This window comes from Saccopteryx leptura, chromosome 13 (assembly GCF_036850995.1).
Source record: "Saccopteryx leptura isolate mSacLep1 chromosome 13, mSacLep1_pri_phased_curated, whole genome shotgun sequence".
NCBI lineage: Eukaryota > Metazoa > Chordata > Mammalia > Chiroptera > Emballonuridae > Saccopteryx > Saccopteryx leptura.
The window spans coordinates 6,417,235-6,440,975 of NC_089515.1; the positions used below are offsets into that span (position 1 = coordinate 6,417,235).

At 53.3% G+C, this 23,741-nt stretch overlaps 1 protein-coding gene and 1 long non-coding RNA gene across 6 annotated transcripts in view; one reads left to right on the forward strand and one right to left on the reverse strand.

The window, feature by feature from the left end:
- Positions 1-202: 202 nt before the first annotated feature.
- Positions 203-6,931, reverse strand: LOC136385066 (uncharacterized). The gene is made up of 3 exons (XR_010747696.1): positions 6,812-6,931; positions 4,993-5,113; positions 203-311 (listed from the first exon to the last, which is right to left on the reverse strand). It is a non-coding gene; the product is annotated as an uncharacterized lncRNA (long non-coding RNA).
- CTBP2 (C-terminal binding protein 2) overlaps positions 6,873-23,741 on the forward strand; it is a 162,893-nt gene continuing 146,024 nt past the window's right edge. For 2 of the 5 annotated variants that reach the window (XM_066355911.1, XM_066355905.1), the window contains exons 1-2: positions 6,873-7,015; positions 7,307-7,519. The gene's annotated coding sequence lies outside the window, so the exon portion shown is untranslated. Of the gene's footprint in view, positions 7,016-7,306; positions 7,520-7,952; positions 7,975-23,741 lie in introns of those variants that run through there. The other 3 variants (XM_066355912.1, XM_066355906.1, XM_066355907.1) reach the window with 2 other exon arrangements.

The window sequence follows — 23,741 nt, forward strand, 5'->3', positions numbered from 1 at the left end:
GGATGTGATCTTTACTCTATCATAGCCAAGTGAGATTTTTATTGAGCTCTATTTTCTATCATCTGTCTTATCAGAACAAGTGGGGTTTTTGTTTTCCAGATGTAAATCTGTATAAAAATATTTAATGTGCTTTTTCTAACAACATGACCCCCCCCCGAGAGCTCACAATCACTTTTCAAGGAGGAAGTTCACGTTGCTTCCGGGAACACAACAATAGGCTGGTTGGCATCCTTGAGCATGACGTGTGACTTTGAGCTTCCCCATCAGCCAAGGCAAGGAGGAATCATGACGGTTCACCGAGCTTCCATCATCTGGTCAAAGCAAACCGTTAGTCCTTCAAGAGATACTCTTTGTTTTCTTCTGAGGGAGTGCAAAGCAGAGGGTGGGGGGTAGTATCTGGACCACCTCTTGCTGTCCCCAGCCGGCCAGCCGACCGGCGTGTGTGAGTGTGTGAGTGAGAGTGTATGTGAGTGTGTGAGTGTGTATGTGTGTGAGAGTGTGTATGTGTGAGTGTGTGAAAGTGTATGAGTGTGTATGTGTGTGTGTATGTGTGTGTGTTGAGTGTATGTGTATGTATGTGTGTGTGTGTTGAGTGTGTATAAGAGTGTGAGTGTGAGTGTGTGAGCGTGAGAGTGCGTGCATGTGTCAGAGGGCAGCCAGGAGAAGTGACCGAACTGATGGCCTATGTAGGAGTGCTCCCCTGTGTTGTGCCCGAACAAAATCTATGGCTCCTTAGGGACCTAAAGAGGACCTGAAAGTTAGGAGGGACTGTGCATTTGTGAGGGAGGTGGCCCTATGCGAGGGTCTGGGGGATTTGGATGACATCTTAGAGGGTCAGCTGTGCCAGGTCAGTAGGGAAATGGCTGGGCCCCCAGGAACAAGCCTTTGCCCTCTCTGTGCTGAGAACTAGACCTGTGCCAGTTACACCTGCCCCCACACTGCAGTCCTGGGGCTCCCTGGGCCAGACCCCTCAACTGGAGAGCTAGGACCCCATCCCGTGGGCCCTGGGGCAGGAAAACACCCCCTATCTGAATCCCAGATTCTAGTACTCAGAAAGATGGAGAGAGACTCCCTATAAAAGGGGAGAAATCACTTCGATAAGGAGTTTGAACTTTATGTGCCAAAAGAGACCCACTCACAAAGGCTGGTAAACTAACACAGGAGAAACAGAGTCCAACCAGAAGACACGGAGTCTTCATTGTCAACATCAAGTGGGAATGGAGGCTCGGGGCAAAGGAGTTCCCCAGGATAGAGCAGCACCTCTTCCCCACATTCCAGTGCAGTGTGGCCCTTTTCAAGTCCTGCTGAGGAAGCTTGAGTCACAGAGAAATGAAACGAAGGGGGTATTTGGGTGATCGAACTTTCCTATTGAACTCAAACCATTAGGAAAAAGTGATAATTCAAAATGTTTTTTGAAAAGCCTCTGAATTATTTCTTCTTCCTCAATAAGTAATATGTGGAACCCTTCTTCTCAGTAGCCAATAACGTTTTTGCTTTCTCGGTATAACAGCTTTTTGTTGTTGTTCCGAAACTGGTCTTCATCAGTCTTAAAATCCACCTTGCCTGTGTATCCACCTGTGTGATTTATTTTATTTTATTCAGTGAGAGGAGGGGAGGCAGAGATAGACTCCTATGTGCCCCCAATCCACTCGGGAAGCCTACTAGGGAGTGATGCTCTGCCATCTGAGGCTTGTTCCATTGCTCAACAACTGAGCTCTTCTTAGCGCCTGAGGTGGAGGCTATGGAGCCATCCTCAGCGCCTGGAGCCAACTCGCTCCAATCAAGCCATGGCTGCAGGAGGAGAAGAAAGAGAGAGAGAGAGAGAGAGAGAGAGAGAGAGAGAGAGAAGTGAGAGGGGGAGGGGTGGAGAAAGGGCCTAATTTTTAATGTGTAATTCTTGGGCTTTCTTTTTTTTTCCTTTAAAGATCAGACTGAAGGCTTCTTATTAAACAAAGAGAAACTTTTAATAAGAAGATGCTAAAGTCCTGGCCAGGTAGCTCAGCTGGTTAGAGCACTGTCCAATATGCCAACATTGTGGGTTTGAGCCCCCATCAGGGCACATACAGGGATCAACCAATGAATACATAAAGAAGTGAAACAACAAATCAATGTTTCTATGTAAAATTTTTAAAAATGCTAAAAATGTGTTTCAGAAGTAACTAACTTCACCTTTTCTGAGTCTGTGCTAATAATGAAGACATGATTATCTAAACAGAAGCCCTTCTTCGATTTGGGGTGTCCAAATCAGACAGAACGGAGTCAGACAGCGGTGTTACTTTGGGGGAGTCGCATTAAGTTGCCTCAGTTTGCCTCATCTATAAAATGGGGATACTACAGTGTCTCTCTTTAGGGGCTACGAGGAGGATTAAAGATGTATGTCTAAGGGCTTGCTCAGAACCAGGGCTTGGCCTTGAGAATTGTGGACGTACAACCATTTCTTGCTACTATTAACTCTTTTGAGTCCTCTTTTCCGTGTCTGTCAAGAGTCCATGCGGGGACACCAGAAACTGAACCTGACTGATGAAACAGGATCAAATGGGAGATCAGGGACCAGACTGAAAAATGAGCATGTCAGCACTATATTCTACAAAGGTAACACAGAGAGGTAAGAATTAATAAAAGGCATTGAACTCTGTAAACTGAAATGTATTTTAAAACAAAATATGTTGTCTTTATCTTATTGTTTTCTCATGAAAAATCACCTTCATATACAGTAATAAATATGAACTAAGAAGTTTGTAAAGACAAAAGCTACTTTGCAACAACTTGATCGTACAGCGGTAAAATATACATAACATAAAATTTACCATTTTCTTCAGTTTTAAGTGCACAGTTCTGGGGCGTGGAGCACATTCACAATGTTGCACAACCATCACCACCATCCATTTATCCATTTCAGCACCCCAAACAGAATCTCTGTGCCCATTAACAATAACCCCCCGCCTCCCCTCCCCACGGGGCTTGGTAACCTCTATTCTACTTTGTGTGAACTTGCTTATTCTAAAGATGCCATGTAGGTGGAATCAAACAACTCTTTGTTCTTCCTCGACTACTTTATTTCACTCAGCATAATGTCCTCAAGGCCCCTAATGTTGTCGCAGGGTCAGCACTTCCTTCCTTTTTAAGGCTGAATAATATTCCAACATGTCTCTACCACATTTATTCTCAGTTCCCAGTGAAAGCCACCCTGTTTAGGTTAGTGAGGAAGGTGGAGCATTTCTTACTCCCTATTTCCTTCGGGGTTTGGTTATATATTTAGCCAATTTTTCGCTCTACCATACCTTTGGGTGTATTGCGAAACATCTGGAGGCTCCAAGGATAGGTTTTTCTGTTTCTGGTTGAAGATCTTGTTGAGTTTTGGGGGAGATTTATCGGTATCGCTTCCTACCCCGCCATTACTCTGACGTCATCTCCTCTCTACCACATTTGTTTATCCTTTGGTGGACATCTGAATTAGTTTCCCCTCTTGGCTACTGTGAGCAATGCTATGCCCACTGTGTGTATATCCAAATACTTGAGACGCTGGTTTCCGTTCTTTTGTAGACATACCTAGAAGCAGAATGGGTCACAGAGTACTTCTGCGTTACTCCCTGAGGAACCTCCCTACTGTTTTCCACAGCAGCTGCACCAATTTACATTCCTACCAGCAAAGCACAAGGGTCCTGAATTTCATATCCTTACCAAGGCCTGTTATTTTGTTGGGGTTTTTTCCCCATGTTTTTATTTATACACACACACACACACACACACGTATATATATAAACTGCCATCCCAATGGACGTGAATTGCTATCTTACTGTGCTTCTGATTTACATTTCCCTGATGATTAGAGTTGCTGAGCATCCTTTCATGTGCTTGTTGGTCATTTTTGTGTGTCTTCTTTGGAGAAATGTCTATTCAAGCCTTTGCCCACTTTTGAATTGGGCTGTTTATTTGCTGTTGTTTGGAACATTTTTTTTTAAATGTAGTTTAAAATAATTCACATGTCGGGGGGTAAACAGGCTTAATATTTTAAAATACAGGATGTCAACTTGAGGTGAGAAATAATTTTTGGCTGTGAGGATGGCTTCTTTTTAACATTTTTCAACACACAGAACATAGTATTTTCTAATTTAGATCAAATTCATAGTAGCCTGACCAGGCTGTGGTGCAGTGGATAGAGCGTCAGACTGGGATGCAGAGGACCCAGGTTCGAGACCCTGAGGTCGCCAGCTTGAGCACAGGCTCATCTGGTTTGAGCAAAGCTCACCAGCTTGGACCCAAGGTCGCTGGCTTGAGCAAGGGGTTGCTCAGTCTGCTGAAGGCCCACGGTCAAGGCACATATGAGAAAGCAGTCAATGAACAACTAAGGTGTTGCAACGAAAAACTGATGATTGATGCTTCTCATCTTTCTTCGTTCCTCTCTGTCTGTCCCTGTCTACCCCTCTCTCTCTCTCTCTGTCCCTGTAAAAGAAACAAAAACAAATTAATATTAGACATTCAAGTTGAGTAAGGTTTGGGGAAAAAATCAGCTGACTTTTTGTGGTTTCTGGGTGAGACTAGAGGTCCACTCAGAGCCAAGAGTCATCTGTGAAATAAACAGAAAATCTGGCCCTGGCTGGTTGGCTCAGCGGTAGAGCATTGACCCAATGTGTGGAAGTGCTGGATTCGATTCCTTCCCAGGGCACACAGGAGAAGCCCCCATCTGCTTCTCCACCCTTTCCCCTCTCCTTTCTCTCTACCTCTCCCTTCTCTTCCCGCAGCCAAGGCTCCATTGGAGGAAAGTTGGCCCCGGTTACTGAGGACAGCTCCTTGGCCTCTGCCTCAGGTGCTAGAATGACTCTAGGTGCAATGGAGCAACACCCCAGATGGCTGAGCATCACCTCCTGGTGGGCATGCTGGGTGGATCCTGGTCAGGGTGCATGCAGGAGTCAGTCTCTCTGCCTCCCCCCACCACCCTCTTCTTACGTCAGAAAAATACCAAAAAAAAAAAAGCAGAAAATCTTTACTTACAGTTATTATGGGGCTTAGCCATAATATACCAAGAACTATCTTAGGCTCCATGACCTTGAGGCAAAACTGCTGGAGAGTGGAGACTGTTTGTGGGTATACGGGGTCATCAGACGATGTTTTACTAAACGGAGAAGGTGACAGGAAAGAGTCCACTTGGCTGGTGCACGTTAGGGCCACGTAAAAAACTTGCTTGGGACACCTTAGTAACCTCACTACATGAACGAGCGGATGTTAGTTGTCTGGTCCAGCGCCGACATCACATCTAGGTCTTCAGCAGTTTTAAAACCTTATCGTTTTAATGATGAAACAACCTTCAGAGGTCCTGGTACCCCACCAGGCGGGTCCCATAGGCCACATCTGACTACACTTTAGCAAACGCGCAGAGAACACCTACTTCCAGCTGCAGGCCTGAGCACGCGTTCTTAAAATGTTTCTAGGCTGAAGCTTGGAGCATGCTGTCTGGGTTGCATAAAGGGGTCCAGAGGCTGGGTGGCCCTTCCTCAGAACCCCAGGCCCTAGCGGGAGTTTCCTGCACTCGGTAAGGTGTGGTGCACTCCCCAGCCACTAGGCTCCCAGAATGGCCGCAGGCCTGCCGTCGCGGGACCTCACACCCCCTCCCTATGCCTTTCCTGCTCAACGTCTCAATCCAGTTCCTAACATCTCAATATGGTTTTTAAACAGTTCGAGACTAAAGGCTCAGTTCAGCCCACACAGAGGCGCTTGGAGGACGCGTGGCCGACCTCAGGGAAGTTAGAAGAGTTGGGTGGGGGGGCTCGGGCGCAGGGAAGAGAGCCCTCTGATCCCGCACGCAGCTGCTGACTCCCTTCCGCAAACACAGGCATAGCATTCAGTCCAGGTGCGGCCGCCGCTCGGCCTGGATCCGCAGGTTTGGTGTCCAGACGCTAACCTCACGGCGTCCAGAGGCGCAAGCTCCCGACAGCGGAAGGGCGCCACACGAGGCTGGGACGCCGACTCTCAGGTCCCCCAGGCCGCAGCACGCCTCTCCCTCGAGGACCGGAGCTCCCACCCAACAGAAGACTTTAAAAATAGCTCGGCGAGATCCAGGCAACAGGAAGGGGAAAAAAATTAATGTGTAAGAAAATGTTTTGCTTCTCGTAGGGAACACAACCGCTGCGAGTTCCAGCACATAGGGCCCCCTTCCCGGGCACCCAGACATCGCCGCCTCTCGGGCAAGGCCCGGGCACCGTCTCCAGGATCCAGATTTTTGGAGAGCAAGTGCCCCCTGGGGCCGGCCCGCGCCTGACCCCGCGGGATTAGGAAGGCAGAAGCGGCGGGCGTGGGGGCCCAGGAGGAAGTTCGAGCCACGGGGCCAGGAAAGGGGCAGGTCGGCGTGGCGGGCCTGGTGGGGGCCAGATAGGGCCAAAGCCACCCCGGGGCGCTGCGCCCAGGCCCGCCCGGGCTCGCGTCCCCCCATGTGGCCGGTTGCCCAGGGCCCCACGTGGAAGGGGAGGAGGAGAAAGGAGGAACGAAGGGAGGGCCAGAGCTCGGGCCACTGCGGCGGGACCCCCGCCCCTGCCATCAGGCCCCCGCGCTTCTCAAGGGCCTCCCGGGCGGGGCCGGGCATGGGAGTGCCCGCCGCACCCGGCCCCCTCGCCTGCCCGCCGCGCCTGTGTGCACTTTCGCGGAGCCACTAATCCCCGGAGAGAGCCGATTTGTAGTGAGGAGTAGCTCTAGGGGGCGAGGCCGGCCCATGTGGGGTTGTGTCATTGGTTTGCAAAGAGACCCCGCCTTTGCCAAAAAAAAAAAAGAAAAAGAAAAAAAAAAAAGGAGCGTGGAGTGAGCGAGCGGCGACCCTCACCTCGCCTCCCGCCTCGCTCCTGAGCCGCGGGCGGGCACCGGAGACGCTGCCGGCGTAGCTTCTCTCCCTTTCCTTTTTTCTCTGTTCTCCTCTTCCTTCCCCGGAGGAGAAAACAAATAAAGAAGAGCAAATAGCCGAGAGGCGCTCGGCACGTCCAGGACGTTTCCTCCCCCGATCCAAGTTGGAATTAACATCCTCCTGGGGGTGAGCGCGGCGCGGGGCGGGGACCCCCCAGCTCAGCCCCCTCCGGAGGGCGGGCGCGGGGCCCGGACCTGGGTGGGGAGGATTGGGAGCCGGGTGGGCGGAGGAAGGGGGTGGGGTGGGTGGGGAAGTAGGAAGAGACTCGGCGGCGAGGGGAGGAGGAGGAGGAAGGGAAGAGGAGGGGTAGGGTGGGGAGGGGAGGGGAGTGGAGGGAAGGGCGGGAGGGGGAGGGGCGGGGAGCTGGAGAGATTAAGTTTTTGTGTGTGTGTCCCTGTGTGCGTGTGTCATTTTAAGGTGGCCCGGGAACGGCCCAGAGAAACCGGCAGCGGTCCGAGGAACGAAGGACTGAGTCGAGAGCCATGCTGCGCTGAGCTGGGGGTGGGGGGCCGCACAGCCGCCGCCGCCGCCACCGCCACCGCCACCGGGTGGGGTGGGAGGGGCGGGAGTCGCCGCCGCCGCCTCCCTGGTGGGCGCCCTTCGCTGTGGACGCCGGCGGCCCGGGACTAGGTAAGAGGGGCCCTGAGGGAGGGCTGGGGCGGCTGCCGCCCCCACCTCACCTGCGGCGGCGGGCTAGGGGCGCCTCGCCCGCGCCTCACTGCGCCACTCGGGGAGGGGAAGGAGGGCGAAGGACACGGAGCCGGCATCTGAGGACATCTTTGGTCTGCGCCCCCGGCTCCGTGTCCCTGCTCGGCGCTCCGGGGTGGACGCCGACCTGGGGGTGCCCCTGCCTGCCGCCCCCCGCGCCGGTCGCTCCCGCTGGCCGCCGTTTGCGCCAGGATTTTTGTTGTTGTGATGAGAGTTGATGAATGCGAAGTAGGCGGTCACCTTCCTTCCCATCAGGATTGGCAAAGAAAAAAAAAGAGAGAGAAACCCCGAGCGCGGCGGCGTCCGGAGGGCAGCAGTAGCGGCGGCGTCTCGGCGACGGTTTCCTAGGCGCCTCCGGCTCCTGCTCCCCGAGGCTGGTGGGTGCGCGCATGGGGACCGCCCGCGACCCAGGCCGAGCGCGCGGCGCGCCGCGGGGACAATATGGCCGGATCCCCCGGGACCGGGAGTCCGAGCGCGCGGGGCCTTGCGCTTGCGGGGCGGGGGAGAGCGGGGTTCCGCGAGGAAACCGGGGCGCGCGCGGCCAGGGGCCCCCAAGGGAGCGGCCCCTGCTGGCCGGGGATTCCGCGCGGCGCCCCGGGAGCGCTAGCGAAAGACGGGGACGGAGGAGAAGTGGAACCCTTTTGTTTTGCCGGCCCCGCATTGTTGGCTCCTCCGAGCAGCAGGGCCACATCTGCCGCCGCCGCCAACACTGCCGCGCTGGGCTCGGCCCGCCAAAGTAGCAGCGGGGCGGGGGTGAGGGGTGGGCCGGGCGGCGGGCGGGGGCCGGGCGGGCCGGGCATTTCCTCTGCCCGGCCGCGCTCCCGCGGGCACCACTTCCTCTTCGCCCCGCCGCCACCGCCAGCCCGGCCCGCCTGCCTACCCCGCCCGGGCCGCACTTTTCGGGTGGGGCGAACCCAAAAGAAAAAAGTTTCGCAGGAGGGGCTGGCGAAGGCGCGCCCCGGGCGGTGGGGACCCGGTGCAGCGCGGCGCGGCGTAGCTCCAGCTGGGCCACCGCGGTCGCCTCTTCCTCCTCGTGCTCCGCAGCCAGGACGGACCCGCGCGGCTGAGGGGAAGCGCCTTTCTTTCTCTTCCTCGCGATCTTCGCAACACCCCGGGGCAAGTTGGGCAGAGGCGCTCTGGAGCCCCGGCGCGCCGGGGCCTTTCTGCAGCGGAGACCCCGCGGCGTGGCGAGTCACCCGTAACCCTGCGAGGCCGCGGGCCCGGGAGCTCCGCGCGATCACAGCCGGTCGCGGCGAGACAGACAGACACACACACACACACACACGCGTACACACGCTCTCCAGTGCCTCGCTGCCGCCGCCGCCGCGGACGGTCACGGGCAGTTGAGTGTGCGTGTGCGCGCGTGTGGTGTCTCGCTCCCCCTTCCTCACCCCCGAGTACTTTTTCCGGAGGAGGCCCAAGCAGCAGTTGGCTCCAGGGGTTCCCATGTTTAGTATTTTACAGAGAAAAGGAAAAATTTTTTGGTAGAAATTCCGCTTGCTCTGCGGGGGAGGCCTGCGTCGTCATGCCGGGCTCACTTGCCCTATCCGGGCTAAGCAGATCTTTCTGGATTCTCCCCCTACCTCCCCTCCCCCCCCCCCTTTTTATGATGGGTTAAGTTCTTAGAGAGTTAGATGTGAGTGGCTCGAAGGATAGACCAGAGAATTCTATTCTATAAATATGCATCGGGAATTTAAAATGCTAAGTGCCTTATTTGCAATTCTGTTGGATATTCTAGACACTGGTATATTTTTACCTGACATGGATAATTTGGAGGGGACGTGTATTTTGTTTAGTTTACAAAGTGACTGCCTCCTCTTGACTTTGGCAAAATGTATCAAACTCTCGAACTAGTCTTTCAAAGAATATCTTCCCTGCTAGGATCTTGGGTTCAGAGGCATTTTAAGAATTACCTCGCGTTCCGTACCAACGACTGCTGTTCTGCCTCTAGGGTTTTCAGAGTAGAACTAGTTAGTTTTTGTGTACTTCGGAGAATTCCACTGTTTTGAATTATTTTTACAAATCTTTTATATTTTGAAGTAATGGGACTTGAAAGGATCTTGTTTTTATAGTCACTTGATTTCAAAGAGGACTTCTTACAGCAATTATAAAGTGATATTCAAAATGCTAATTAAACATTTACAGAGCAGCTTTAATATTGAAACAAGATTTTTTTTCTTTATTGTAGGTAGCAGGGGCTGTAGCCTGGAATTGAAACACTAAATATCCTTTTGTCTGGCATCAGATCTCTGAACTGCTCTGACACTCTCCAGTAAAAACCCCTGGTGCCTTTTTATTGACCCCCAAAGAAAAGTTAATGAGATGGTAGATTTCAAGCAAAAAGCGGGCCCTCTTTCTTATAAAATATGCTTACAGTTGCCATTTGAAGTTGGATGTTAGCCGTGAATGCACTTGCCTTTAATGAAACCAGTTTAAACGTTCACACTTGATCAAGTATAACAGGACCAAACAAAGGAAATACGCCAGCATATTTCTGTAGAGCACTGAGGGGCTCAGTGGAAGTGTGGATGTCGGGTCACCCCTCTCCCCACCCCACCCCCCACTCTGCCCCGAGTACAAGGGAGTGAGGTTTGAAGGCAAAGGGAATTTATGGCTCTGGTTGGTTTTCTGTGCCCCAGGGGTAGACGACTCGAGTTTGTCCCAGTAGAAAGCATTTATTAGAGGGGAATTTTAAAATCTTGAATTTGGATCTTGCTTTGAACCTGACAAGGTGCTTTTTTGGTTTAAAATTTGTTCTCCTGTTTGGAAGAAGGAAGCGGAAAGGGTATGTGGTCACCCACCTTTCTAATTGTATCTTAATGAGGCTGCGTGGAGGACGGGGTGGTCCTGCAGATTGTGCTGGGGGGGGGGGGAGGCTTTGTTATTTAAGATTTCTCTTGGCATCTTTGAAACTGGCCCTTGATTGGGGATGTTCTCCTGCGGGAGGGGCAGGGTGAATTACCTTTACTTACTGTGATTTTTTTTTAAACTCTTTGTCTCTAAAATGGTCTGGTTCCCTGCCACCCCCCACCCCGCGCTCAACATGATTTTCAGCTTATGTCTAGTGAGGAAATATTTGCAAAGTGTGTCTTCCTAAAGCTATGAAAATAAAAAAGCTTGGCCTCTTAAAAACAAAACACTACCAGCATTGTCAAACTACAGCAGGGATATATTTTGTGGGCACACCTGTTCCCCTCCCTGGCATTGTTCGTCCTGTCCTGTACACAAGATGAAGCAGGAAAACTTGCTCTCCTAGTAATTATTAACTAGCCCCTCTGCGCCCCTTTCAGGGAATAATCAATAGCTCTACTCTTGACTCTTAAAACTCCAAACAGAAATGCTATTCATAAGTCTGAAAAGTGTTTTCAAGAGAGATGAGAGCAAACAACCAGCCACTACAACAGACTACAAAGTCAGTGTGACACTTCCTGAGTAGATAGCCAGCCACAGGGAAGTCAAGGAGGAAGAGAAAGGTGCGGGCATCACAGGCCCAGAACTAGCCCCGCGCAGGATTTGAAGAGGCCGTTTTGTTGGGCATCACGAAAATCCAGGATGGCTCCCACTGTTTGAAATCCTTGAGATCTCGCCCATTAGAAACAAAAAAGGAAGGACATATCATCTCTGCTGCCCGCCCACCTTCTGGGAGAGGCCCTGCTGAGACCCAGCGCCCGAGGGCCACCACCCAGCGGCCCTCTTGCCCCATGAATCACTTTTGAAGGCAAAGTTATACCCCTTGCACTTAATGCTTCCCCTAAATGGGAAAAATGGAAAGAGTTTACAGCTACGGTAGAGTGGCCATCCCACTTGTCATTTTTTATCTCTGTCATTTCAATATAGAAGGCTGTCATCATAATGTATGGGAGTGCAGCCTGGGTCCCTCTGTTAATAATCTTTTTATCAGTGAAGAGCAGCAGCCCAAGTGTCCTCTCTCCCCGACCCAAGCCACAAATATATAGATTCCTACAGTTACACGATGGGGAAAGGAAATACATCTGTGAGGCAGGGGCGCCACGCAGGTCATCTTCCCACCACGGGGTCCATGCCGGAGGGTGGGACACTTTTTTTTGTAGTGATTAAAAAATGGGGGTGTGCGGTGTGCCTGAGCCTTTTGAAAAGAAGCCATAGCATGGAGGGAAATGTTGGGGTGGGGCTTATCTCCCCCAGATCTTTCTGTGAGCTGCAGCTGAGGCATCCTTGGGGGACTTCCCTGAGAACTTGGAGGAGGCACTTGAAAATGCTGGAATGGGTCCGCTCTCCAAAGCCATGCCGAGATCGGCTTTCTCCGGCCCAGCCAGGGAGCGTGCCCTCACTTACACCACAACAGTGACAGCACTTCCGCAGGAGAAGTGCAAGCCTTCTCCCACAACCTCCTCTTTTGAAGTTAATTTTTCCTACCAGCCCGTGTTTGATGGAATATGTATCAAAGACTTATGAAAGGGTTTTTCTTTTCTTTTTTTTAAACCCTATCTCTAGGTTTAGAAAATTATATTTAATAATCGCTAAAATTTCAGAGCCATTTTGAAGGTGTTCAGTGTTTCTCTTTTGATCTTGATTTAATGGATAGTATCCAAAAGCCACTGAGGTGACTCTTAATGACACGCAAATGAACGTTGGGGCATAATCTGGAGTTTGCTTTTAGCTATCATTATGAAGGTTTAAAGCCTAAATGATTTGCCGCTCTGGGCTTTCAGGACTTACCCAGTGAAAAGGAGGGCTTTTCACATTGTGCTAAAAAAAAAAAAAAAAAAAAAAGATTCACAGATGAATACAGAATGTACAATAGGTAGAGAGCCAGGCCATTGTTTGTAGGGAATATTGACAGTAGGAGCCAAGGGCCAGTTTCGCCCTCATTCTTCTGGCTGCTGGAGAACACAGAAACTTCAGGAGCTGCAGCCTGGATGGGACCCAGAGTCACAGTCATCTGTCTTCGCCCGGCTTGGAAATGTGTGGCCGCAGGCCTGCTTTGTTTCCAGAGACTTTCTTTCTTAGAAGGTGGTCTTTTCTGGACCGCTGAGGAACTTTGTGCCATTTCTCTTTCCCAGGGCTCTTGCCTTTTTTTTTTTTTTTAGGAAAATTCTCCAAGCAGATAGGAGGGCCCTTCGAGGGAAGTGTAAAAACACAAAAGTCTACCCCCTTGAACTGCCATTATAAGAAATCATATTCAGTGCTTCCCAGAAATGGAGGCATCTGAAGTCACAGGAAGCAGTTGTGTTTATTTTTACTGCTCCTCATGTTGAAGCCGTTGTTTTAGTCCATTCAGGGTGTTAGGAAAGTGCAGCCAGGAAGAGGGTTTGTTGGATTTTCGCCTTTTGTGCTAGGTACAGCTGCTGCCTTCTCTGAAAATGCTCATGGGGGTGACAGCCACCTCCTCCCTTTTGCAAAGCAGGCCTGCATCCTGGGGGGGGGGGGGGTGCTGAGGTTCCAGAGTGGAGCCAGCTCTCTGGCCAAAGGGACAGGCTCTCCTGGCCCCGTTCGTCAGCCCCTCCCCTAACTGGAGTCAGTGTCCACGCTGACCACTGTTGGGCCCCATGCCATTCGGATTCCAGCCAGGTCCACTTGGCCAGAACGTTGGGGGCCAGTGGACCTTTCCATCTGTGGCTAACAGCCCCTCCCTGAGTGAATGTTTTAGAAATGACCTTGTTTAACTTTCTGTAACTAAATTTAACAGTTGCCTATTGGTTTAGTAGTCAGAAAAATTTTGATGAAACTGTTGGGTTCTTATTCATGAGGCAAGTCCGTCCGGCTTTTGGTTTTAGAGAGAACTGTGTCTTCTTTCCTGAATAATAACAGAGCCTTCATTTTCCCCAAGGTCAGCTGGTGTTTGGAGAAAACGTTAATCCCAAACGGCTTCTGCTGCCTGGACCCGGCAGGCTGTCTCACCTTTGGTTGTTTTCTAGGAATCCAAAACTAATTTGGGGGGGGGGGGGGCAGAGGGAGTGCTTTTCATTACTGTGGCTGTTTAAATCACTCCCACTTGTAAAAAGTTTAAAAATACACACCCCCTTTATGTGGTGGCTTTTACGCCTTTCAAAAGTGCTCTTTGGATTAAAAAATGTGCTTTTTGCATTCAAGTCAATCCTTAATTGTGACTGTTAACTGGCCTGACAATTGATTAGAAATAATAGTAATATTTCTGTGTGGCGTCCCAGCCTAGGTTTTGGTGAATCCTTAGAAGAAGGGCCTGATTAGAGGCTGTTGTCACAGAGATGGGGTGTGGGTCTTTCTGCAGCTAGCCAAGGGGTTGTAAACTCAATGCTGGGCTCCAGCCAGGCCTGAAATCTGGCCTCCAGCAATCTGCCCCAGCCCGGACAAACAAAAACTTCATTATGGAGTCACGGACTCCCAGGAAGTTTCTTTGGAAGCAACTGGGGACGGGGATCACAGAGGTCAACTCCTTTGGCCTAATGGGATTTTTTTCCTTCCAATATGGCAACTTAAAAAGCCTTCCTTATGTTGAGGCTAGCAGAGGCTGCATCCAACCTGGAAGTGTTAGTATTGAACCTGACCCGGTGCAGAGGGGGAGAGGGTGTGGAGAGGAGAGAGGAACGCTGGGTGAAGTTCCTTCGGAGGGTTGAGAGGCCAGCAGAGGGTTTGTGCACCTTTCCGGTTGAATGAACGCTGGCTGGGTCTCTATTCTTTTGCTGATGGATGTCTTTAGGGCGGTCGGTCCAGAAGTGCAAACAGTCATACTTTATCTGCTGTGTGTTCAGGCCCAGGTGGGTCTCTGGAAGCTGTGGGGGCGGCTCCAGGGCCTGCCCACCTGGTGTGTAGGCAGTGCCTGCAGCGATCAGAGGGAGGCCCTCCTGAGCCCTCAGTACCCAGCCCAGGAACGGTCTGTCGAGGACACTGAGAACGTTCACTGGAGTGGAGCGGCCTCGCCTAGTCACTGGGCTTGCTTTGCTGGGAGGGACAGTGTGCTGGTGACAAGAGAGAGGCCTAGCATTGGAGCTGCCAGGCCAGGCGGGCTGCATGGGCTCCTAGCACTGGCTGAGCTCTGCTGACCGGTGGGGGTGCGGGTGGGGCTGGGGCAGTGTTCCAAACAGCAGAGCCCCCGGGGGTGCCCTTCAGTTGGGGGCAGCCACCTGAGAAACTGGGGGTGCTGTGTTTTTTTTTTTAAAGCTTTTCCTGTCCCTTCTCCAGAAGTCGACCATGGGCGGATCCATGCTCATCTGCCCTTCAGGGACTGCCTGGGGCAGGGGGCCCAAGTGGAAGCTGAGTGGAATGACATTTTCCACCCCTGTCCCTTAGTATCCCAGGAGCACACAGACCTGCACTTTTCTCAGCGCTTTCAGCGTATAAACTAGAAAGTCACTCTAGGAGGGCGATCAATAAAGAGGCTGTTTTTCTGTTCCGATATCAATATGCACATGGAAGCGCCTACAAGTAACATCTCGGGATGTTTTTGATCTTAAACACATTTCACAGTCACCAATCTTGACGACGCTCCTGCGGGCGAGGTGAAGAGAGCAATTCCTATTCCATGCCCGGCAGAAGCAGCGAGTTGCGGCCCCCCGTCCCTGCGGAGCGCGGGTCCAGACTGCAGCCGGGGCCACTTCCGGTCTCCCGCGCGACCTTCGGGCGGGGGAGGGCAGAGCGGGGCCCGGGTCGAGGCCAGCCGGCCGCACCTGGCTGCGCGCTCCCGGGGGGCGGGGCCTGGCCGCGCGCACCTGCAGGTGAGGCCCCGCCCCGCCAGCCCCCCCCCTCCCCCGCAGGCTCGCAAGCTGGCCGACCAGCCCCCCTCACCTGCCTCCGCCGGAAGTGCCCCTCCCTCGGGGCTCCCCTTTTCACTTGTAAATCGGGGGCTGCTTCCCGCCCCCGGGAAGGCCTGCTGGGTGATACAAACGGCCCCTGTCCACTTCCTCCTCCTGCAGCCCTTTGTGTGGGGTCACCCTGGGCAGCCGCGCTCCTCCTGGTCCCTGGAGCCCAGACCGGGGAAGTGTCCCTAGACCACGCAGCACCTTGAGGTGGGCCCCGAACCCACAGCCGAGGCTGGGACCAGAACCAGGTACTGGGGCTGTCCTGTTCCTGAGTCCCAAACCTACTGGTCCCAAACCCCAGGGTCTCGTTTGGTCTCTCTAGTGCCCTCACACCCGCTCCTCCACCTCTTTTCCTGGTGAACGTGGAGGTTGGTTGATTGCGCGATGGTGGCCAACGTGCAACAAAATGGTCAAAGGCCACATCACTACGACTTGGGCTTCCGGTCCCCCGGGGGGAGCTGAGGCCTCATTTTCTGCAGCGGCCTCTGGGTATTTGGAATTAAGCTATAAATAGCGGTAGTGATTGCTCCCCAGACACTGCCAAGGCTACCCAGGCTTTTCCTGGGGTCTCTGTCCAGGACTGGCGACCTGACTGCATCGTCTGATTTTGGGAGGTGGGGGGAGGCAGCGCTTCTCCAGCTTGGGGAACCTGATGATGTACCAGGACCATCTGGGGCGGTCCCACTCTGCAACCCTCTTCTCTGGGGAGGAGTTCCTGCGTGTCCACCAGATCATTTATTTACATAGTTGTCTTATTTTTGTTAACTTTACCATGTAACTGCCATTCATTGAGCATCCATTTACCTGGTATTCTTGCACTCTCTCCCTAGATACTTGGTGCCTGTTGAATTGGATTTTCACAAGGTTGGGGTCATGCCAGGTGAAGGAGGCCCCCAGTTCCCCAGAGTGACAGGGAAGGGATGGGAAGCAGGCTGTCAGCAGTGAGGTTCCAGCAGGATCTCCTCCTGGTGGAGGAGGAACTCTCCTGCCCTGGGAGCCTCTCCTCTTGGCACCGAGAGCCGAGGGGAGGTGAGAGTTTTTGGTGGGCCCTGAGTCTGGCATGTTCTCCTGGGATTCAACTGGGCCTTTCAGAAACAATGACCTTTCTCAGGCCCAGAGTTGCTTCCCAGCTCATACAGGGGCCATGAACAGTGTTGCTTGTTTTCATTTTCTCCTTTGATTAAGGGTCTTTGGTTAGGATCGCCCCATCTACTGCTTAAGAGAGGTTTCTAGATGGTTTCCTGAACCAGGCCTGTTTTACATTCACCACACTCTCTGGGTTAATAAACAGCAGGGCTCCCAATCAGAGGCTTGCGTGGCTGGCTCCGTAGGCGGAGGCCCCGTTGGGTGCACGGGGAGGATTCTGTCTCCCGGGTTGCAAACTTTTTTCCATCCAGGCGGAGAGCACATGCCACCCGGAAGCGTTTGGAGGGCCAGGCACGGTGCTGTTCCTCCAACCACGTTCTGTTTATCCTCACATCCTCTCCAAGGCAGTAGAAGTGAGTCGTGGTGTTCAACGATGAAACGGAGGGTCAGGGAGGTTAAATAATTTAAGGGAGCCTGAAGAGTCTCTAGATCTAAGTCCATTTGGCTCTGGCTTCTCTGTAGTTAATTGAGAAATCTTTGGGCTTTGGACTGGCGCTGGGGTACATTTGGGGATGGCTTTGCCACACAGGCAAGGGTGGGACCCCTCTGTCCTACTGATCTCATTCTTTCCCTTGCTTCCTCCATCTGGCTGTCTCTCTGATGCACACTGTGCCCCCCCCCCACACACACAACCATAACAACACCCTGGGATTATGTGGATTGCTTTTATGGTGTTTAGGGGTTTGGTTTTCTGTGGTAAAATTGGATTTAGTGGCCAGGTGTGTTATCAGTAGATGGGCTGAAATTTCCAAGTTTGTGAACTCAGTTGGAGTCTTCTCAAAACAGACCCCCTTCCTTCCTGTTGTGAGCCCCCTTCTGGGGGAGGGGCTGGAAGTGAATGGGATGCTCCCTTCCCACCCTCCCATTTTTCCTCCCTCCCTCCCTCCCTCTGGCTGCTTCTCACTTCCCACCTGGGTTCACTGTGTAAGGCTTATAACAGGAGTTGGTCCCTGTGTTCAGCGTGGGGGGATTTGGGGACAGAGCCAGGGAAGGTGGCAAGGACCTTGCCTAGTGGGAATGGTCTGTTTGCACCACTCTTGTGAAAACCGGCCAGAGACTTGGTTCAGCCGGATCAACCTCCTTAGGGTTGGTGCACTGCCTTTGCCTTGGCCTTAGAAAGGAATGTGAACGCATACTCCCGAACAAAAGGAACAGCCTTGTTTTCGGAGAGGCTATGGGCACGGAGAGGGAATGGCACGGAGTCGGGTGTGTCCCGAATCTGGAGTCCGGTCTTGCTTGGGTGATTAACTCCTTCACCTGAAAGCACCTGGAGCAGGTGATGCAGGAGCTCTCTGACTGACCTTGGCTTTCTTTAAAGTAAGGTCCCCACCAGGGGGAGATTTTCCTGAAAAACAGGCTTTCCTTTAATTACGAGATTACCTTCCTGCCCTACAAAGTATCTCTTCCTTTCGCAAGTACGTGTGTGCTTGCAAACCCGGGGTGCTTGGGAAATCCCTGAAGCCTTGGCTGGTGTCACGAGGCCCCAGAGGGGCTGGGGGGGGTGGGGACACAGTGTACAGGCCATGTGGGCCTGTGGGTTCTGCCTGTTCCTCTGGAGGGTTGGGGGGGGGTGTCTCTTGACGAATGAGTTGTGTTCTCTGGTGAGCTGGCTCAGCTCTGGTTTGGGTGAAGATTACACATACTTCATGTGAAGCCTCCCTGCAGGTCCCCCTTCAGCGGAGAGGGGGTGCGTGGGTGGGCTGCAGCAGGTCCGGGTCAGCGCTGGGCCAGCTCCCTCTGCAGGCCTCTCCCCGTGGCTCCTACTGGCCGAGAAGGGAGGAGCCCAGGTGCCTTCTGGGGGCTGATCTGTCTGGAAAGTGGACGTGCCAGGTCTGAAGGAACCTAAGCGGGGGGACACTGATGTCCCCTGCAGTTTTCTCGTCCTCTGCTGCCTGGCTGCAGCAAGCAGGTCCTTGATGGCAGCTGGGGCTTGTGGGTGGTTCTCGATCCACCAGGGTCTGTGGTGCTGGCAGTGGGACCCCGGTCCTGTTGGGGGTTTCAGGGCTCCCTGGCTCTGCAGGAAAGCCCCTGAGCTTGGGATCCCAGGCCCTCCCGCAGGACCTGAGAGCAATCTGATAGGTTCCCTGCGTGCCCAGGCCGGTGCCACGGGAGCACAGCTTCCTGAGACCGCGCTGGACTCGCCCCGGCCTTTGTATGGGCTCCTGTCACTCTCCCTACCCTCTCCAACATGCTGGGGCTTTCCACTTGGGGCTGAGCCGGCCCCCCAATGCACACACCATCCTTTCTTCTCGTTTCTCAACTAAGCCTGGGATTAAGAATGTGGCTTCAACTGACAAAAGCCAGGAGATTGCAGAATTAAAGTTGGAATTCTGTCTGTAATGATGTCTTCCTGAGTATTGAAGGAGGACTTTGAACGATGGGTAATTTTTTTTCTCTCTCCTTAATCTGGCCAGATGTGCTCCCAACATAGTGGACAAAGGAAGCCACTGGAGATGACTTGAGTTTTCTTTGCAGTAATTGTGAACTTGCTGCATCTGAGTCCCCTGTGTCCCAGGGGTGGGGAGGGAGCGGGGTTGAGACTAACTGTGGGTTGGGTCCTTACTGTGTGTCTCATCTGGGCCTGGGGTCTGAGGCCTGAGACCTGAGATTAGAGAAGCCCCTTGGAGCTCAGCAAAACCACTTGAACCATGTATTGTATCGCAAGTATAACTGGTTCTTTAGAATGTTTCTCTGCAAGGGAGATTACAGGGGTTTTCTCCTCACCCCCTCCCCAATTCCTTACCTCTCCCAGAGCAGCATTGGGAAAGGGGGGGTGTTAGGGCGAGTGACTGTGACGGGGGAGTCAGTTTCTTTGTCATTTGCGGGTAGGTGACAGGCCAGTGCAGGGACCCCTCTCTTGGCCATCTCTGTAGCCAGGAGATGACTTGGGGCGGCGGCCGCACGCACGGGTCCTGAAGGCGGTCCCAGGTCGCCCGGCAGCCCTCTTTGGAGCACTGGGTAGACCCTGTTTCTCTGTGTGCGCACTTGGGTGAGGAGAGGTCCCGCTGAAATGTCTGCCTTCCCTCCGGGGGCTGAGGCCAGGCCACAGGAGAGATGGCCTGGTGCTCCAAGTGTGTCCTGCGGGCGACAAAATAGAGATACATCATCATCCGCAGGGAGGTGGCATCTGATGGGACAGACGCCTTTAGAGAATGTAAAGAGGAAAAGGGGAGACCAGCTGTATTTGGGGTGTACTGAGCCCCTCGCAGAAGACTTCCGTTTCCCAAGTAAGATGAGGTTTGGACTAGGGCGGGCTGTAGGATTCGACCAGGTGATGTTTAGAAAGCGCTTAGAATAGGCCTGCCTCTTCATGGGCGTTGGTTAAACTTTTAAAAAGGCAAACTAAGTAAACAGGTAACTCAGTCATTCGTGCCTGGAGGTGCCGCTTGGCTAGCGGTGAAGGGAATGAGTTGGTTCCCCGTGTGTCTGGCCCCCCTAGTGGGAGGAGACAGGGTGTGGACTCGCCCTGGGCGGGTGAGTCTTAGGGAGCCAGGTGGAAGGGGAGGCAGTGGAAAAGGGGCCCTGGTGCTGGGAGAAATGAGCCTGGAATCCACAGAGCGTGGCCAGGCAGCGGCCCCTCCGCTCCGGGGTTCCTGGGGCCCAAGCTGTGAACTGAACCCCATTCAGGAAGCTGTTCACAGGCTGCGGAATGTTCCTCTGTATTAGGTCACTCGAAAAATGCCTAGTAAAATATTTACTTTCTATTTAAAACCTGCTTTCCCTTCCCAGAGAAGGAGGAAAGGTGGGCGGTGCCGCCCACCTGTGCCTGAGGGTGGCCGGGTGGGGGCCCAGCCCCCCTCCCCCAGGTCCCCTTGACACTGGGGTTCTGCTGGGGACTGGCTCAGGAGTGTTTACAGAGCAGATAGAGGGGCATGCAGGGGGGTTTGACCAGGCCACCTTCCTGGGGGGGGAGTGAGAAAGGTGCCATGTCTGACCCCTGCCCTCCCAAGCCTGTGGGTACTGGACCAGCCTGTTGGGTTTGTCTTCCTGGCACACATGGTCACTTGGGCAACAGCAGGTCTGGTGACTGGCCTGTGTTGCATGGAGTGGCCAGTGTTCTGGGCTGTGGTGTTTGTTCCTGGCCCGGCCCTGGGGGTGGGTGGTGCTTCAACATCACCTCCAGGACATTCTGTCAGCCACAGGGTGATGGGGCACCTGCAGGCCTCCTGCTCGGGGCTTCCTGCTGGGTTCCAGGTGCCAGGGGTGGGCTTGCGTGAGTGAAATGGGGAGGTGGGCTGAGGGGGACGTGTTTGGGAAGGTGTCCTTCCAGGGTGTGTGGCAGAGACCCGTTGTCCGCTTCAGGGCAGGCTGGTCAGTTCATGGACCAGCAGTTTCCTTGGGTTGAACTCATGCCTTTAAAAAAACTCCACTCGGGAAACGAGATGATCCATGAACATGCCCTCGGGAGGCTGTGGGCACCGGGACACAGGAGCCGGGGATGCGCAGTGACGCAGGCGCAGCGAAGTGCTCGGATGTCCTTGTCACCACTCTTGCTGGTGTTCCTGGGCCGGAGCGGGAACCTTGGTTGCCGCAGCGTTCCGGCGGTGTTTGGGTGATTGAATGACACCGAGTTCCTGCCCACTCACTGCCCTGCCAGGCTCACCCAGCCAGCCTCACTACATCCCTCTAGGAAGGAGAGTTGGGATCAGGGTCTTCCCAGGGGCAGGGAGAGGCCCTTGGTACCCTGTGTTATCAGGGGGGAGAGGTGGGTGCTGACTCCTCTCGGCCCACCCAGCCCTGCCCCTGGAGTCCACACGTGTTCAGCGTAAGCAGCTGCCTGTGGGACGGGTAGTTTTCACATGAGTGACTCACACCCTCCCCAGGGAGGTACCCAGGTGGTGTGAGAGGGCCACCTCTGAGCAGGGGGATCCCCAGGGCACCCCTGGGCAGGAGTCAGTCTCCTGGGGCTCCACCCTGCCCCCCCCCCCCCCCCCCCCCGTTGGAGAAGCTGCATGGAGGTGGGGCCAGACATCTGTATTTTTAGGAAACCCCTCCGGTGGTTGCTAAACGCAGCCGGCCCCGAACCTGCCAACCACACGCAGACTGTCTCCTTTCACAACAAACCACCCCCCACACACACCCACACACTTGGGTCTAGTTTGTGAACATTTGGCGCATGACAAATGATTGAAAGCTTTTATGTAACTTGGATCCCACCCACCCACCCCAACTCTGAATGACTGGATTTGAAAGTGGAAATGGGCTTTCTTCCTGACCCAGTCTCCCTCTCTCTCTCTCTCCAGTTTTGTTTTGGTTTAAGAAGGATTCACCTCCTTGAACAGCACCAGGCATTCCTAGGGGGCCATTTCGTGTGTGTCTGTTAAACTGGAGTTGGGTCTGCCCCGGCCGGATAGCTCAGTTGGTTAGAGCGTCGTCCCTCCACGCTGAGGTTGCCAGTTCAATCCCTGATCAGGCCACATACGCAGCTCATTGTTTCTGTCTGTCTGTCTGTCTCTCTCTCTCTCCCCACCCTCTCTTGCTGAAATCAATAAAAATAAAAGTTTAAAACAACAAAAAAAGTGTATTTCTAAAAAAAAAAAAAAGTTGGGAGTTGGATCTGTATTCTGACACACTTGACATTTAACTTTTTCGACCAGTCAGCATCTTTGACTGAGAATCCTGGGCTCGGTGTCAGTGTACTGGCAAGGAGAGCAGCTGCCTTCACAAAACCAGTTCCAGTAAGACGCGGGCCACTCCGTGAAGCCCACTTTGAAAAATCTGTATATAGAAGTCAAAGATGAGTCAGTGGCGTCCCAATCGTCACTGAGCTTGAACTTGGGGTCAGTACAAGGCACATTCACCCCATTCTGCAGGTGCGGGATGGGAGTATGTCTACCCCGGGAGCTCACTGGTGCCTGTGGCATCGTGTCCGTGTTGTGCCAGATTCAGATTTGGGGACGACACCTTCCGTCTCAGAAATGAAAGGAAACACATTGTGCACTGGACCCTTTTTATCTCAATTGGCGAGTTTATTAAATAGCAGGCCGCAGTGAGGCCGCTCACTCACATTTCCATGTGACGACCGCTTCCCTTTACCCTGTTGCAGAAGCCCTTTGCGGCACACATGCTTGTTGGTGTTAGCAGCCAGGCTACTTAGTAAAGACGGGGCTGTGGAGTGGGCACTGCCCACTCGGGAATCTCCACGTGGGTGAGCTCGTGGTTCATAGATGGTGGGGGTAGGATGGGAACTGGTCCTCCACCAGACCCAGACAGGACATCCAGATACCCCAGTTCTAGGGAGGAGGGTGTGTGCACACATGGGGAGGTAAGGAGGGGGCAGGGAAGAGCACCCGGTTAGGAGTCTGCAGCCTCGGTGCGAGTCACTTCTCCTCGAGGGTGAACTTGAGAGGACATGTGTGATGTACTCATACAGGAACGACTCCGGCTGCCCCTTGGTATGAGACCACAGTCCTGAGCACAAAAGATCTGCCCTTTTTGGCGCGGGTAACTGCTTTTGGGGGAAGTTTAGGGTACTGTCTGTGTTGCAGGTGGAGCCATTGACTATATGAGAGAAATGACAGCCATTCCCTGAACCGTCTCCCGGCAAAGTGGCCCCAGGGCTGGGTGTGCAGTGCAGGACCACATGTCAAGGGTCCCCCCAACTCTGCTCTGGTGTGAGAGGCGGGAGACTTTGGTGCCTCGTGGTTTCTTTGGGGGCTGCTTTTGGACTTGGGTTAGCAAAGAAAGGACTTTGTGATTTATGGTGTTTATGAAGGCTAGCAAACCCATCTGGTTTCATATAGATGTCTTAATAGAGATTAAATACCAAATAAAGCAAGACGCATGAATGGAGAGGTTCCCACAAGCAGTGTGGCAGTGTTCGGCAGTGTCATGTTGCGTACACTACCCAACTGAGCAGTTATGCATTACTGGGAAAAAAACACTTCTAAGAGATTTGGGGACGCCTTATAATTTAGTAGCTCAAATAAAAGTAGATGTGCAATATTTTGTGCATACGGTTTAAAAGTTGTACGTTAACAGATAGGGTAACTCAGTTTGGGCTGATTTGTGGGAATTTGTTTCCGTGCTGTTGAAATGGGTTTGCTTCTCTGAAAATCTCCTGTTGAAGGAGAATGTGCATCTGTTGCAAATGGAGCAACCGCCATGCCAGACGGTGACTGGCCACCTGGCTCCTCCCAGCAGCCACGCGGGAGGGCTTCCCTCAAGTTCCGCAGAGCAGTGAGTGTGCAGGGCTGGCTGGTGCTGGTGCTCCAGTGCATGGGAGTCCTTCCCACACTGAC